The 17,732-nt window shown below is 37.5% G+C and overlaps 1 long non-coding RNA gene across 1 annotated transcript; it reads right to left on the bottom strand.

Annotated features, from left to right (window-relative positions):
• Positions 1–2,108: 2,108 nt before the first annotated feature.
• LOC127087776 (uncharacterized) lies at positions 2,109–4,687 on the bottom strand. Its single transcript, XR_007790029.1, has 2 exons — positions 3,741–4,687; positions 2,109–3,607 (listed from the first exon to the last, which is right to left on the bottom strand). It is a non-coding gene; the product is annotated as an uncharacterized LOC127087776 (long non-coding RNA).
• Between the last annotated feature and the right edge of the window lie 13,045 nt (positions 4,688–17,732).

Below are 17,732 nucleotides of genomic sequence, written 5' to 3'. Positions count from 1 at the left end.
CCTTTTAGTGGTAACAAGTTGCGTTTTAATATTACCTTCATCTCTTTGGTGATGGTGATCATTTGAGTTGTGTGCTTATTATCATCCTTTTGGTGGTAACAAGTTTCGTTGTTTGATAATGCCTTCATCCTTTTGGTGATGGTGATTGTTGTGACTTATTATCATCCTTTTGGTGGTAGCAAGTTTTGTTTTGATCTTACCTTCACCCTTTTGGTGATGGCGATCATTGAGTTTGTTTTGACTTATTATCATCCTTTTGGTGATAGCAAGTTTTGTTTTGATCTTATCTTCATCCTTTTGGTGATGGCGATCATTGAGTTTGTTTTGACTTATTATCATCCTTTTGGTGGTAACAAGTTTTGAAGTTTTGTTCTTACCTTCATCCTTTTGGTGATGGTAATCATTGAAGTTATGACTTAGTATCATCCTTTTGGTGGTAACAAATGTTGTTGTTTGATCTTACCTTCATCCTTTTGGTGATGATGATCATTGAAGTTATTAACTTATTATCATCCTTTTGGTGATAACAAGTTTTATTGTCAGATAATACCTTCATCCTTTTGGGTGATGGTGAGTGTATCGACTTTTTGTCATCCTTTCGGTGATAACGAGTTTTGAGGTTTTGGTCTTACCTTCATCCTTTTGGTGATGGTGATCATTTAAATTGTTATGACTTATTATCATCCTTTTGGTGATAGCAAGTTTTATTATTGGTTGCACCTTCATTCTTTTGGTGATGGTGATTGGTGGCTTATTATCCTCCTTTTGGTGATAAAAAGTTCTGTTGTTGGTCGTACCTTCATCCTTTTAGTGACGGAAATCTTTGAAGTTGATTAAGTTAACTATCATCCTTTTGATGGTAGCCTTGCTGCTATACTCTCAGTCATGGAAAGCCTTGTCAGAATAACTATCATCCTTTTGGTGACGGACTTCATCCTTTTGGTGATGGAAATCTTTGAATTGTGTCTAACTGTCACCCTTTTGGTGATAGCAAGTCTTGTTGATTGGTCTTAGCTTCATCCTTTTGATGACGGTGATCTCTGTTGTTGTTACTATAACCATCATCCTTTTGGTAATGATTACCTTTGAAGCTTGGTTTATCCATCATCCTTTTGGTGATAACGGTCCTGGAAATCGTGGTGAATTACTATCATCCTTTTGATGATGGCGATTAACTCTACTGTCATCCTTTTTGCGCCAGAAAGCCTGTTCAGTTTTAGTCCCACATTTGTCTTTACGTTAAAAATGACCTTTGCAAGATCTAAGTGTTCACTCAAGGGTTGACATTGATTTGACGTCCTACCCCTAATACCTTGGTGCTTTTAGAACTTGTTACATCTTCTTTCTGCACCTCTCCCTTGCATTTCAGAGGATAATATTCGTGTCTTTTCGTATTTTATTATCTTCCACCATGAATGTACGAAGATTGTTGTCATCCTTACCTCCTGGTTCAAGGTAATTAAATAGGGGCAGCTGTCATACCCCAATTTTGTCCGGATAGTTCAAGATTTTTGTCAAGCATTCACAATTATAAAGCCTGGTGCATAAGCTGAAAACATAGAGGTCTTTACTCGATTCAGGTTTCACAAACTCTAATCATGTTTAAACCTCCATTGTGGGGGACTCCTAACCATAATTTCGGTTGGCACGTCATTATTCATAATGTTTGATCCCCTTGTTTGATTAAAATATTATTGGGCAGCTTCTTGTCCCGTGATCGGTCTTGATGAATTCTTGGTTATGTTTCTCTGCACTTTGCTCATGACCATTGATTCCAATCCAAAGTCTTGGACTCACTCCTTTCACATGCTTCCTTTCCTCCCACAACCTTTTATTTAAATCACCCTCATACTCAGTGTCTAGTTCATGATTTGCTTAAGTCTATCTCAGTCATTTTTTTCTCACCTAAATCCCTTGTCATGCTAAGTTCTTAGTATGTCTTGATACTTGATGAAGCCTTTTTTTGCATTCTTGTTATTGTCTATTCAAGTCCAAATTTTGAACATCACCTATGGTTCAATCAAGGTCATACTATCCATTTCATGTCACTACAAAACATGTTCAAAGATTCATATGGAAATGTCAAATTCATTCGAGAGTCATTTCAATTGAGAGGCAAAATTCAATTTTATTCAAATAAGGAAATGTTATTCATTACATGATCATGAAAGAGTGCATTACACGGGAAAAAATACAAAGAAGAGTGTGTTGACCATTTGTTGACTTTAGGCCATCAGTTGACTTTTTGGTCAACTATTGACCAAAGTCAACTCGAATCTTTTTTAACCTTAGAATCCCTACCCTTATAATAATCTTAAGGTTGACTTCTCATTCTTGTTTTTATAGCTATCCATGTGTACATTCAAGTTTGGTCATTTAAATAATATGTCTTGATTACTATGTGCCTTCCTGGTTTGCAAAAGATACATAAGTCGCTCAGTAGCCTCCCAATAGCTTTTGGGCATCCGAAATATCAAGGAAACATGAGTTTCATAGTACCTTGCCATAAATTACCATCTTACCTAAGCAAAACTATAAGCCACAAACCAATCTCAACTCATTCACCTAAGCCAATTTAATCAAATAAATAAAAGTTATTACAAATCCAAACTGTTGGTCATTTTACAATACCAGCAATGATAACTTTACATGACCAAAAGGGACAAAACAAAGGAAAGCAATTCAAGAAAAGTGCCACAAACTGCAGAACAACCACATGGCAGCAATAATGTCTACGTCCACGACAACACTGTTTATCCATCTCACACGCTCTCCACGCTCCACCCCTCGCCACTTCTCGTCAAGCAATCTTCACCACCGACCCTTAACTTCTAGAATCATCCACAATCGTCGTTCAAATCTCACATCCATCAATTGCAATAGCAAGCTAAAAACCGTAAGTGGAGAAGGAGGACCGTATGAGATGGACGTTGCTCTTGAGAGATACGTCAGAGTTAAAGATGATAGTGACAAATAGAGTAGTGTTGCCAAATGCTGCAAATCCTGCAATACTAAACCTAAAGCCAAAGTACAAGCCGCTTCACAACCAAGGCAGTGAACAAAGACCTGTTATGCCACCAATGTGAATCCTGCAAATTAACAATAACAAGCATAACGTGATAACAAGGTAAGACATAAGTGAAGGCAGAGCACTTATATGAGATACAAGCCAAATAAAGAACAGCGGAAAGTATGACGAGCTAGTCAAAATCGGCAGGCCTTAGGTCAATGAAATATTACCCTTTATACCTGTTGCAAACCCAGTTCAAAAGTATGAGTTGAAAGCATATGATAGTTAAAGAGCGGGAATCAACTTTCTACTGCGGTAAACCCATTAGTGAATATCAAAATGAAGGAGTAAAAATTTCAGCAGTAAGAATCGTTTCTAAGGGACCACAGGTTCTAGAAGATTGGGAGGTTACGCTACAAAGAGAAAAAAATTCATACCTGTCACGATTTTGGTCCCCACCAAATCTGAGAATGATTTGATTCTAACTGAATGATGATACAATCCTTGCCAACTCACGATTAGGGGGAGTACATTCTGAGTTCTATAAAAAGAAGCGTGGAATCACTGAATGGGGGGGGGGGGGGGAACATCGATATTCTGCAGAAATTAATTCAGAAGTACTCATTAAAGATTGAGTAAACGGAGCTAATCCTGGACCAAGCAAATCAAGCACAGAAGAGTTGAAGGAGAAAGCCCACTGAGTTGGACGAAAGGGAAAGATAGTGCTCACCTGGGATCTGATTACCTCGGTAAACTTTTCGATTGACATTTTCTTCTCTCTGGTTTTAAAGGTTTAGAACAAATATTTGAGCATAGTAGTTTATTATTAAATGGCGATTTAGATCTGTATATAGGCGATGCAAGCTTTGACTTTTGTTGTTCGCAAAAATCTCTTTGTATGATGTGTCCTTTTTGGTATCGAAGGTGGATAATCGATTAGTTTGATCGATTCAGAATAGGTTTGACAAAGTTGAGGGTGATACCTTGATCGGAACAATCGGTGGGGAGTAGAGAGAAATATGCATGGATTCATGTTTAGGATGTAAATTAGACAAGGGTTTGTGTGGAATTTTCGGATTGATGGTGGTTGGCCGCCACGCCACTCGGGAGAAACTAACGGAAGAAGGTGATCGAAATAGGAGAGAAAGGAAACATATTAGAGAGAGTGAAAGGTGATTAATTTGGGAGAGAAGGGATTACGTTGGATTTCCTTTTATTTTAAGTTGACTGGTTTTTCTTTTAAGTTTTTTTGTTTAATATTATTAATGATAATTATTTTTGAAGTTACACATCGATATTCCCCAAATTCCTTCACGCCTTTTCAATACCATGCCATAATAGCTGTCATTTAATACACTGCGTGTAGCTTTGAGAAATTTGGGCGGCTGGGTAGTGCTGATCGTTCCACTTCCTGTACTTTCTGCCGAGTTGGTGATGGGTTAGCCCCTTTTTGGGCCTTGGTCTTGTTCCTTAGGATTTTTCCCCACTTGTTTACTCTATACACCCTAGTTTTTTTTTAAAATATGAATTGCGTTTATTTATTTGTTTTTTCAGGGTTTAGATTCATAACAATAATAGTAATAAATATAGGAATAGATTATTAAGTCAATTGGATTTTTTTTTGTTTTTTTAAATTTCATTTCTTGTTAAAGTATAGGATTAAAATGAGTAGCTAATTATATGGATGTTGGAATAAAAAAATATACTTATTTTTAGTCAGAAATAGTATGAAGCCTTAGTCGAACACCAAGTGATATCTATCAAACTTGACTAAGTCTGATGAATTCGAATACAAATATTTTTGTATTTATTAAATTACTCTTTTTAATTTTAAATTATGGATGAAAAGGAGCATAAGAAGCGTCCGCTTCATTATCTCTCAAGAATTCGAATGATTGGCGCACGCCACATTGCTCGCATTCTTGTCACCCGATTAAAGCTTCAACCACAATATTCAAACCATTTATTCCAAATCAACCATAAATTTTAAACCTTTCTCAAATTCTAAATTTCAGATAATAAGAGGATGGGAGGCGTCGCCTCACTATCTCTCTATTGTTCGAATAATTGGCGTACGCCATATTGATCGAATTCTCGTCGAAAAAATGCAATCATATAAATTCAAATCATCTTTTCTATCAAACACGACTTCATAAGAATAAACTTTATAATTTAAAATGTCAAATCAAAAGAGAATGGGAGGCGTTCGCCTCACCATCCTTTGATTATTCGAACGAGTGACGCACACCACATTGCTCAAATCATCGACTTTCAACTAAAACCTACACATTCAAATTCAAATTATTTTCCCAAATTAATATAACATCTAAGAACATTTCTTTTTATAAATTAAATTTTGAATGATAAAATATGGGAGGCGTTCGCCTCATCATCTCTCGATTATTTGAATAATTGGCGCTCGCCCTATTGCATAAATTATCGACTTTCGATCAAAATATTTTAAATAAACTTGGATAAAGGAACGAGTGGTGTTCGCATCATCAATCCTTGAATAAGCCAGTGGGAGGAACATGCCTCACTACCGTGCATATTCGACATCCACAAACAAACTTTCAAAAATAATTCGAACAAAAAAGGAGTAGAAGGCGTTCGCCTTATTATTCCTCGAAAGAATTGAACGATTGGTATGCACCACATTGCTCAATCTTTCGCCGTTCTTCAAAAAGCATCTCAAACATATTAAACCTAATTTCTCGCCCCCGTGCGATCGAAACTAAACAAAACAGCAAATATATCAATTCAACTTGTCACCCTCACGTGACCAAAACTCTTTCCGACAGAGAACACTATTAATCCTTTCTAATACGCACAACAAACTAGTGCTTAAGCCTCCGCCGAGAGTAGACAAGCCAGCGTTTAGCCTTTAGAACGCAATCTGCATGGTCGTTCATAAAAAACACCAACCAATCGTAGTTCCCCGAACTACGAATGCTCTGATTTCCTTATTGCACCATAAGGATACGTAGGCAGGAGATTGTTGTATCTTCGCGAGCACACTGAATAAAAACCTCCCCTTTCTCCCTTTCTGAGGTCTTCATCCATATCTATTATCTACTCTAATCACTCGAAGAAAGCGAATAACATTCAACTAACGTTCAAATAGAAAATTAGACTAAAAGGTTCCCGTTGAGTACAACGGACGTAAATGGTGCTAATACCTTCCCCTTGCGTAATCGACTCCCGAACCCAAATATGGTTGCGACGACCATTATTCTATTTTTGAAAAGGTTTTATCGATATTTTCCTATCCCTTCATTGGGGTAAATAAAGTTCGGTGGTGACTCTGTTCGAACCAATTTTTTCCGCGACCATCGCGGGGGATCGCATTTTTTGAGGTGCGACAGTATGGTGCACTTAAGTGAATTGTAGAACATCGTAAGGTACGGTATACTTCAGTAGAATATGAAATATGGTAAGGTACCACGCGCTTAAGTGATTTTGGCATATCATAACATATGGGCCACATACACTTAAGTGGGCTTTTTAACTTGCAACCCACCGAAGTGGTTCTATAAATAGAACCCTTGTGTAGAAGCATTAGTGCAGTTGAAATTTTGTTTCTCTCTCTCACACACACACTCAAAGCCTTCATTCGTAGCAGCTAGCACTGAGATTGAAGGAATCCGTTCGTGTGGACTGAGTAGAGGCGTTGTCACCATTCAACGTTCGTGATCACTCCTTAGATCTGCATCAAAGGTTTCAATCGTTACAAGAGGTAACGATTCTATCACTGATCATGCCCATTCGTAAGGATCACTAAAGGATAAATATTTTAATTTCCGTTGCATTTTGGATCGCTATTCTCCTTCAGGAATGTGTATAAGATTTGATAGACTAGGGAATTATGCAGTTTACCAGATCAAATGTTGTTGAAGAAGTCTCTGTTATTGAACCTATAATGATTATCTACAGAAAAAATAAGATTCAAGCTCTGGAAAGGAGGACCCAACCAATCCATATTTGTGTTCCTGGTCATTTCCCCTATTAAGATGCCAAGGCAGTGCCTTGGAGATATGATACTACCACATATGTGGGTGGCAAAGAAATACAATTTTCTGATACTGAAATAGTAAACATAGCCAGAATAGGAGGCATGACCTGCATTGGTCGTGTATTTGCTTCCAAATACACTCCTAAGGTAGCTCCATCACCAATAGTTGTTCCTCATAGGGAGAAGGTCTTTCCCACTCCTCCTCCACAGGTAGGAGGATTTGTTCCTACCATTCCAGTTGTGACGACTGCTCCATCTATAACAAAGGATTCCACTAGCAAAAATATAGAGGTTGAGACTTCTAAAGGTAAAGAAATTGTAAATGAACATGAACAAGTTAAAGGTTACGAGAAGCACATAAATGCAGAGGAAGGTTAGGAATTCCTCAAGTTGGTAAAGAAGAGTGCATTCAAAATTGTGGAGTTGTTGGGTCAGACCCCGTCTAAAATTTCTATCTTGTCTTTGCTGTTGAGTTCTGAGGCTCATCGGAAAGTACTATTAAAGGTTCTGAATACTACCCATTTGATGTAGGACATCATAAATGATCAGTTCAATGACGTGGTTGCCAATATCACTGCTAGCAGATATTTGGGATTCAACGAGGCTGAGCTACCTCCTAAGGGGAATGGCCATAATAAAGCTTTGCACACATTAGTCACATGTGTAGATACCTTGCTCTCTCGAGTCCTAGTAGATACAGGATTTTCATTTAATGTAATGCCCAAAAATAGATTTAGCCAATTGCAAGTAGGGGGACGAGATGAGAGCCAATGCATTGGTTATGAGAGCCTTTGATTGCTCTAGGAGACAGGTCATTGACGAGGTTGATTTACCAATCTATGTTGGGCCACATTAGTTCACTATCACTTTCCAGATAATGGATATTAAGCTAGCTTATAAATGCATATTGGGTAGGCCATGAATTCATGTTGATGGGGCAGTGACTTCCATATTGTACCAGAAGCTCAAATTCATGTTCAATGATAAGCTAGTTATTATGTATGGCGAGGAATATTTATTGGTCAGTGAATTATCGTCGTTCAGATATGTTGAGACAAAGGAGGGGATATCTGAGGTCTCACTCCACTATTTAGAATTTGAAGACGTTAGTTTCACTACCTCCAATCCGGACCAATCATCAATAATAGTTTTATCATCAGCGAGAAGCGCCAGGGAAACCCTTGAGAAGAGTCCTCTATCTGATTGGGGTCAGATTGTTAATGTGGCTGAGAAATATGACCGCTTTGGCATTGGTTATCACCCTTCAGCATGCCAATCAGGTTCAAGGAAGAAAAAGAAGTTCACTCCTGTCACATTCAATAGTGTAGGCTTTCAGAATAATCATACTATGGAAGTTATTGATGATGCAAGTTGCAGCAGAAAAGAAGTTCCCAGTTTTGTCTAAGTGTCCTCCCAAATTCAAGCTTAACAACTGGATGACCTCCGTGGTCCCTATGGTCTTTTTGGAAAAAAATGTAATGCATTTTGTTTTCCTAATCCCTTGTCTTCGCTCGAGACAAGAGGATACCTTGTAAGGGCCTCCTTGTTTTTGAAACATTATGTGATCAATCAAAGAAAGTATTTTGCATTCAAAATCATGTTCCTTTCATTTCTGTTATTTTATTTTTTCACTAAAATAAAATGGCAAAAGTTTCTTTTCTTTTTATACTTTTCAAAAAGCATACTAAAAAAAAGCTCATAACATGCAAAGCAAAAAAATCCATTGGAAACAACTCAGGAAAAATCCATTATAAATCTGGGCTTCCAATCAACCAAGCTGAAGACGATAGTGAGAAAGATTGTGAATTGCCGACAGAACTACCAAAACTCTTTGAGCACGAAGAGAAAGAGATTCATCCATACAAAAAGCCAGTGGATGTCATCAACCTGGGTTATGAGGAAGTCAGGAGATAAGTAAAACTAAGGGCATCCCTCGTTAAGCATATAAATGTTGAGTTGGTCATGTTACTTCATGAATATGTTGATGTCTGATGCGTGCTTTCCACAAGTATATGGAATACGGCAGAGTAATATAAAAGATTATCGATTCCACAAAGACCAATGTCAATCTATCGATTACTATCGTTACGGTGTTTATCTAAGGCTAATCAAATAGGTGTATAAAGTGCATAGGAATTGAAAATACTGAAGATAAATTCAGAGAAAATGATACTAGAATATAATTCACATCGATTTAACTGTACTCCTATTGTTTCTAAATAGAATTACTTAAAGGGCAATATTTTCTTCCTTGAAAAAGAGTTAATTAAAAAGGAATCGTCGCGTTAGCGTAATCGGAACCATACCTAACCTTTAATCTATACCAGTCGCTCACGCTGCACCAGTCGCGTATTGTGTTAAAGTGAAACAGTACATTTTTATATAATTACCTCTAAAGCTCAGTTGAAAAGTGCTTTTGATTGGAAACTTTTAACATAAAAGGGTTTCCGGCTTATCCTCGGCCAACCGAATCCTAAACCTATAAACGCGTCCGAAAATAATTTTAAAATCACTTTATAATAATATTAGAATCTCCTACTTAATTTAACAAATCACTTTAGATGTTTTTATCAATTAAAAACTAACCAAGTTTTATCTTAGATGTAGGACGGCTTTCGATCTTACCCGACTTAGTCATGGGTCTACTTTCGTAGTAACCGATCAAATTAAACACATAAAACTTGTATTAAAATCAAAGCAACCTCTAAAGTATTCCTACTGATACAACATGCGAAGTACCATCGAGACGACGGTCCTCATATTCCAGCACTAAGGATTTAGCTGGACATGGTTACGTTAAACAACACAGCATATAATTGATTTATGGAATAAGTCATTCAGGGAAATAAAGTGTTAAGTGTGCAAATGGTTTTAAAAGTGAACCACAGAAATGATACGTTTAAAGTATGGTATAAAAACGAATCTTTTGCAATAATAAAATAAATCTGACAAGTAATCGTGCAAGGAAAATAAACAAATTAAAGGCAGTGCGAGAAATAATGAAATTAAAGGCGAAGCGAGAAATAAACAAATTAAAGGTGAATCGGGAAATAAAATAATAGTAATGTGAATTGTATAAAAAACTTGGTCCAAATCGAAGACTTGAACTCGGTACAAACTTGAAATAAATCTGACTTGAAAGTAAACTGACGACAATATTAACTTCTATTCTACGGTGCTTCAAACCTGATTACAATAATTGTGCAATAATCCTCCGATCTGAAGAGTTATTGCTTTTGTGTGATTCTATGGCCTATGCTGCAACTAGACTTGGATACCTATAACTAAAAACCTAAGTCCTATTTATAGTTTAACAATGCCTTAGAGGTTACATAAAACTTTTAAAATTCGTATGGAGAAAAAATCTCTAGTCATGGCCTCTTCCTAACAACCGCCCTTGATAGGGTGCAGAATAGGAAGATGGCTCCCTCCATCTAGGCATGGCGTCTGCCATGTGTACAAAGTATGGAAGACATGGTCTTGTGACAGTTGAAACGTGGGTAAGAGCTTACACATCATGGCTACCCATATGGTCAACGCCATGTGTGTATTTTCCATTGAAAATCTTCGATTCTAGCTCTTTTCGCTTCCTTTTTCTGTGAAAGGATTTATTTAGGCAATGTACCTGAAAACAAGACAAAAGACAAGTATAACACAAGAAAATAGCAATAAAACTATAATAATCATGTGAAATCCGTGCCAAATACGTAGTGTGTTTCAGTGTTATCAAATTCTCCCATACTTAAATCTTTGCTTGTCCTCAAACAAACTCTTATGAGCATAAAAGAAAAAGACAACAATACACAAGTATCAAATTCAGGCTAAAGACTTTTAGTTCGATCAAGGTTGCGTATATGGGTACTAACTCGTGAACCAAGGATATCGTAGTAACACTTTCTGCGGTTTGCGGTCATAAGTTTCCTTCCTATACAAATCAATCCACATCATATTATTATACATAGGCCTAACTTACTCGTCCCTTTTTCATCCTTTTTCATTCAGGCGTAATCACATTAAGCCCGTTATCTTATACTCACATGGTGAATAACCTGTTGGTGACCCTGATCCAAATTTGTGTCAACATTCAATAATTTTTGCTATTTTAGCACAAATATATAAGCATAAGTTTTAGAAGTTTCTCTATCGTTGGGTTAAATAATCGGGTGAGGGTTACCTAACTTAGAGGGCAGATCCTTTTTCAAATTCTTAGCTTTTTCTACATGTATTTTTTTATGGATCATTCACCTATTTGCATCGGCTTGTTCACGTAGTTGTAACTAAGATGGTGTTGATTGCTAAAATAAACTACTTATGGATTAATTCAAGGGTGAGGTTTCAAGGACATAACATAATAAGTATCCGGATCAGTTCCTATAATTAAGAGACTTATGGTGTCAGAACGATATCGAAATTTCAAACATTTTCCCAAGTCTCTACAACCTATCCTAAACTTGTCTAAAAGGCAAAAAAGTTCAGAATAACCACTATTTTCTTATTCAACTTTTTTTTATGACTCAAGAAATGGAGGAAAATAGACAAACTGCACATACGACTCGTCAAGCACATGAAAATATTAGAAACAAACTAGAAGCATAATTAAAACAAACTAGAAAGCAAAAAATTAGAAAACATAAATAAAAATGAAAACAGTAAATATCTCCTCCCACACTTAAACCGAATATTGTCCCTAATGTTTCAGTAAAAGGTGAAAAGCGGTAGGTAAAACCTGGACAACACTAGTGCTAACCACTAGTACCCTCTCCTCTCTGATCTGAACGTCGAGGATGACAGCTTTTACTACAGTGACATGCACTCTGTGAAATATCGAGTTGCTCAACCCGTGTTGTCAGTGCGGTGTTTGAATCTAGAAGCCTTCTGATGTTCCCCAACATAGAAGCCTGATTCATCTCCATAAGGTCGAAGTGACTAGCCATGTAAGCTTATTGGTGTTGATATTGAGAAGCAATGGTATGATGAGACTCTAGGATGGTCTGCATAGATCGCTCAGTCTGTCTTTGAGACTCGCGCATGAAGTCCATCACGTCCCGTTGATGCTCATACATGGCATACAACAGACTGTCGCATTCTTCTTCACGAGCTCTTTTCTCTCTCGGCATTTCTTCAGTAAAGTAGTAGCCAGTGGATATACCTACAAAAGGGTGACTAAAAGGCGGTGTGTGTGCATGAGGTGGAAGTGCATTATGAACGAGAGATTGGTTTCTCCGCTCATATTCGTCATCGATTCCATCACCTTCGTCTGTCGGGACATTTGGTGGTAATTGACCGACAAAGGGTGTAGCCTATAGGTCAAAGGTCCAGTTTCTTTCAAGTCGCACATCGGTACGACGAGAACAGGGTAAAACCCCATTCGGGATAGCCATATTATGAACCATAAGGTGATAGCCTCCCTCTTTCCTTACCTTGTACAAACACATGTCTCTTAGAAATTTTAAATTAATTCTACGGTGTGATAATGGTTCTAATGTAGCTAGCTGAGTGTCTAGCTCTAAAGCTCGTGAAATGGAGGTAATCACTCCTCCAAATGATATGGTCCCCTTATTTTACACAACAGCACAAATGTGTGCTATCATTAAAGGGATGAAATTTAATCTCCTCTATGTGAGGGCAACCTGTAAAAAGAGAAATTCTTTGGAATTTAATTTATTGGAGTTTTCCCGGCCAAAAATAATGCATGCCAACAAAAGTCGAAAAACACGTATGGTCGGGTTGTGGATATCTGAGGCCAAGTTTCCTTCGAAGGAAACAATGTTGTGGCTTGTCAGATTTCTCCACAGTTGAAATACCTCAGTTGACCAATTGGGATCTACAGGTGCCTCACAAACAACACCTTCCCCATGAGGTAATCCTAACACACATGCAAGGTAGTCGGTAGTGTAGTCATATTCCATATTAAACATTCTAAATTGCACCGTATCGGCCGTGCTAGCAGTGTTAGGACTTATATTATCAATCAGGGAACTCAAGAATTCCCGGGTCAACCTCTCATAGGTAGGTTCTTTTTGCAAAAAAATATCATACAAACCTAAGTTATCAAGCATGTAGAAAACACTATGGTAAATACCTAAGCTATACATTATCATCAATATACCTCGTAGCGAAAATTTTGCGTGTCTGCAACTCTTTAAATTGTCACCTCTGCCTATTCCCAGCTTTTTCCTTGCGAAAAATAATTTCTATGTCTCCAATTTCTGTCATTGTTGATGTTTGTTAAAGAAAAATGGAAGTTTGAGTGAGAGATGGTGAAATGGGGTTTTTGTGGGTTTAGGGTGAAATATGAGGTTTTTATGGATGGAAATGAGTAGGGTAGTGGGAACGGTAATGGTTTAGTGAGTAGATGAATGTAAATGAGGTTGAGTGGGTTTTGAAGTTGGTTAATGGTGGAGGAAATAGGGTTTGGAGAGGTTGAAGATGAAATAAATTAGGGCAAACATGTGTTTTTTCTCGAATATGTCGTGAATTTAGGTTCCAGACCTCATGGCATTCGCCAAAAGGTAGATGGCATCCGCCATCTTCACAAAATGGATATTGGGCCATATGCTTCTTACGGATTTTGGACTTTGGCTTGGCTTGGTTCCTTACCCGGGGGTGTATGTAACATCTTCTAAAGTTCTTCTCTGTATTGGTACATGCATGAAACATCAATGAAATTTTGACATAATAAAAATGATATTTAATATAAATAATGATACATAAAAGTTTTAAATTTCATCGGTAAATGCATAAATTTCACCGCTAAATGCATAAAATTGATATATTTGCATAGTAAGTGTATTATATGCAAAGTACCGAGATAGCTGCGTGAATAAGTGTATTTAATATTAAATGTGAAAAATTAAATCTACTTTGTAGGAATAAATAAATCTAATCTACGGAAAAAATAATCAATAACGGGAATATGTATAATAAGGGTGAATCTGATAAATAAAATGGTAAATCTCCCCCACACATAGTGTGAGCAGTGTCCTCAATGCTTCCATTAACTCTTCTAAAGTGATTTGCGTCGAGCACCATGTGACTCTGCTAGCTAGCGTTAGAGACTATAGATTTCCTAATAAAGGTAATATGTCTCTGTGTCATGGATGACATCTGAGGCCCCCATCTATAAAGTCAGGTAAGTAAGATCTTTTCATAGGGAAACCATCTTTTTACGCATAGTGTCAAACTTAAAGCCAACATCACGCCGCTGCAAATTAACATTAGAGGAATAAACCGTGGTCCTTTCCGGGAGAGGTGTGGGATGGTATTCAGAAACAAGAGGGGTCTTGGATCTATAAGGTGTCTCATTCCGGGCTTCTAAGGCATATGACCAATTTTCTTTGTTATGGACATTTGATTTTGTTGGGTGTGGTAAACCAAAATAGTGGATAGTTTCATTGTCTATCAGGAGCTTAAATGGGCGGGACTGAAATAGACTCCCCTCATTAGGTCATGTTCCAAGAAATGGTCCATATCAATTAGAATATAACCACAATAGGCAGTTAGGTGAGATAGTTTTCTAATGAGACCTAAGGCATATGCTATGTGGGTCATTATTCCTTCTACATGTATAGGTCCCTCGGAGGATCTGGCAGTAAGGTTAAGGTTATCAATTAGGAAATTTCCGGAGGCTACAGGACATGACTGGGTGGTACAAAATAGCATAAAGATCTCTTCAACACTAACATGGTCATCGATCTCACTCTTCCCAAAGAAGTTCTAGGCTACAATCATCTGTAAGTATCTAAAAGATGGGTGGATGGGTCAGGCCCTCCCCCACCTTTAATATCACTCTAAAACCTATCAAGCTCATCTTGCATGAAATCACCAATAGGGAGTTCAGGCATAGCATTAAGGCCACACTGAAATCCTAGCAGGTTAGCAAGATCCTTATGGTTGAAGGTGTACTCACTTCCAAATAGTCTGAAGTTAATACGGCCTCTTTTGAATCCTCTACCAATGTAAGGTTCATAGGTGAGTGAGCTAATAAATTCTAGGGTGAGGTGTTTGTAGGTAACATTAATGGCATCAAAATATTCCTCCCCATTAAAGTTGTTGGAAAAGGTATCTCACACTTGCTTCAAGACCTAAGGCTTCTAGGTAGTTGGGGTCAGGATATCTGGTTGGTAACACTGGTCGCTCAGAAAGGACCACATATCGTTTCCTCTGAGTATCATCTCTAAATACAACATGCATATCGTTGAAGCTCTCCATCCTGAAAAATATGGTTAGTGGAGAATGTGCTATGGAGAGGGATGGATCTGAAACCTGAAACATAAACATTACATAAGTCAGTCCTATTAAGCAAATAACAAATTAAATAATTCACCTTTTTAGAATAATGGAAAATAAAGTAATAAATATAAAATGGATGTGGGTTGCCTCCCATGCAACGCTTGTTTAACGTCGTTAGCTCGATGATTATAGAACTCACGTTGTAGAAATAGCAATTGGTGAATAGATAAGAGTATGGCTAGAGTAATAGGTATGGATGTCACCTCCATGATAGTGTTTCAACCTTTTTCCATTTACTATGAAAGGACTACATGAATGGTTCTGGATTTCCATTGCCTCAGACTTTAGGACTTTAGTGACCTCATAAGGGCCAGTCTAACTTGAACATAACTTACCAGGGAAAAGCCGCAATCTAGAATTAAAGAGAAGTACATGGTCGCCTACGTTAAATTCTTTTTTAACAATTCTCTTGTCATGCCACGCTTTAGTTCTTTCTTTATAAATAATGGAATTTTCATAAGCGTCACGATGTAGTTCTTCTAACTTATGGATGTCGAGAATGCGCTTGTCACTGACTGCTAAGTAATCCATATTAAGGGCTTTGATGGCCTAATAGGCTTTATGTTGCAGCTCAAAGGGTAAGTGACAAGATTTTCCGTAAACCAACTTGTATGGGGTTGTTCCTATAAGGGTTTTGTAAGTGGTCCTATAAGCCCACAATGCTTCTTGTAGTCTCAGGGACCAATCTTTTCTGGATATTGAAACATTTTTTTCTAATATTTGCTTAATCTCCCTATTCGACACCTCTACTTGTCCACTAGTTTGCGGATGGTAGGGCGTTGCTAATTTGTGCCTAACTCCATACTTATTTAGAAGTTTATTAAAGATTCTTGATATGAAGTGTGATCCACCGTCGCTTATAACGAGGCGAGGTACTCCAAATCTAGGAAATATGTTGTTTTTGAATAATGATGACCATACAAGTGTCGTTGGTAGGTGAGGCTACAACCTCAATCTACTTAGACACGTAGTCAATAACTACTAATATGTATTTGTTTCCCATTGACGATGGAAACAGTCCCATGAAATCTATTCCCTAGACATCAAAGAGTTCCACTTCTTGGATATTTCTTAAGGTCATTTCATCACGTCTCGAGACATTCCCGGTGCATTGACATCAACCACATCTGATAATGTAGGTATGGACATCGCACCATAAAGTTGGCCAGAAAAGGCCTGCTTGAAGTATATTAGCGCAAGTCTTAGATGTGTATGCATGTCCACCATATGGTGTAGAGTGACAATGTCTGATTATATTTTCTACCTCCTATTCGGGCACACAATGACGAAATATGTCGTTTGCACCTCTCTTGAATAAAAGGGGTTCATCCCAATAAAAGTGTTTTACATCGTGAAATAACTTCTTCTTCTATCGATAGTTAAGGTCAGGGGGTATGATATTGGCAGCTAGGTAATTTACAAAATTGGCACACCAAGGTATGTTTATTACTGCTAGAGCATTTTCAATGTTTAATTCTAGAAGGTCGGGGTCATTACTGTGATTAGTTTTGACTGCAGTTATAAGTCTATCATAGGTAAAGTTATCGTTTATGGGTATTAAGTCTGGTTTTAAATATTCTAGCCTCGAAAGGTGGTAAACAACCATGTTTTTAGTGCCTTTCTTATCACAGATCTCCAAGTCGAATTCTTGTAGCAAAAGGATCCAACGAAGTAATCTAGGCTTAGCATCCTTTTTGCTTAACAGATATCAAATGGCTGCGTGATTTGTGTAAACTAGAATTTTGGCCCTGACCAAATAAGATCAGAATTTGTCAATAGCGAAAACAATGACGAGGAGTTCCTTTTTGGTTGTGGCATAATTAAGTTGGGTGAAACCTAAGGTTCTACTGGCGTAATAAATTACATGTAATCTCTTATCTTTTCGTTTCCCTAAAATAGCACCAACAACGTAATCGCTTGCATTGCACATAATTTCGAAAGGTTGGTTCCAATCGGGCGGTTGCACAATAGGTGAGGAAATTAGTCCCTATTTTAAGCGTTTTAATGCTTCAAGATATTTATCGTCGAAAATAAATTCAATGTATTTCATTAAAAGTCCAATTAAGGGTTTGGTTATCTTAGAGAAGTCCTTGATAAAGCGTCGGTAGAAACTGACATGTCCAAGAAAACTGCGGACTTCCCTAATTGTCTTAGATGGTTGGAGAGTTTCTATAACCTCTATCTTGGCTTTGTCAACCTCAGTGCCTCTTTCAGATACTACGTGTCTTAACACTATACCTTTAGTGACCATAAAATGACATTTTTCCCAGTCTAGAATTCTTTCAAGGTTGGCCATGCAGTTTTTAAAACTGCATCCGCATACCGAGAAATTGTCCATGAATACTTCCATGATCTCATCAAGGAAATCTGCGAAGATTGACATCATACAACATTTAAAGGTAGTTGGGGTATTGCAAA

This window comes from Lathyrus oleraceus, chromosome 5 (genome assembly GCF_024323335.1).
Source record: "Lathyrus oleraceus cultivar Zhongwan6 chromosome 5, CAAS_Psat_ZW6_1.0, whole genome shotgun sequence".
Taxonomy (NCBI): domain Eukaryota; kingdom Viridiplantae; phylum Streptophyta; class Magnoliopsida; order Fabales; family Fabaceae; genus Lathyrus; species Lathyrus oleraceus.
Note: the sequence above shows the minus strand (reverse complement) of the source record. Positions and strands in the feature narration are given on the sequence as shown.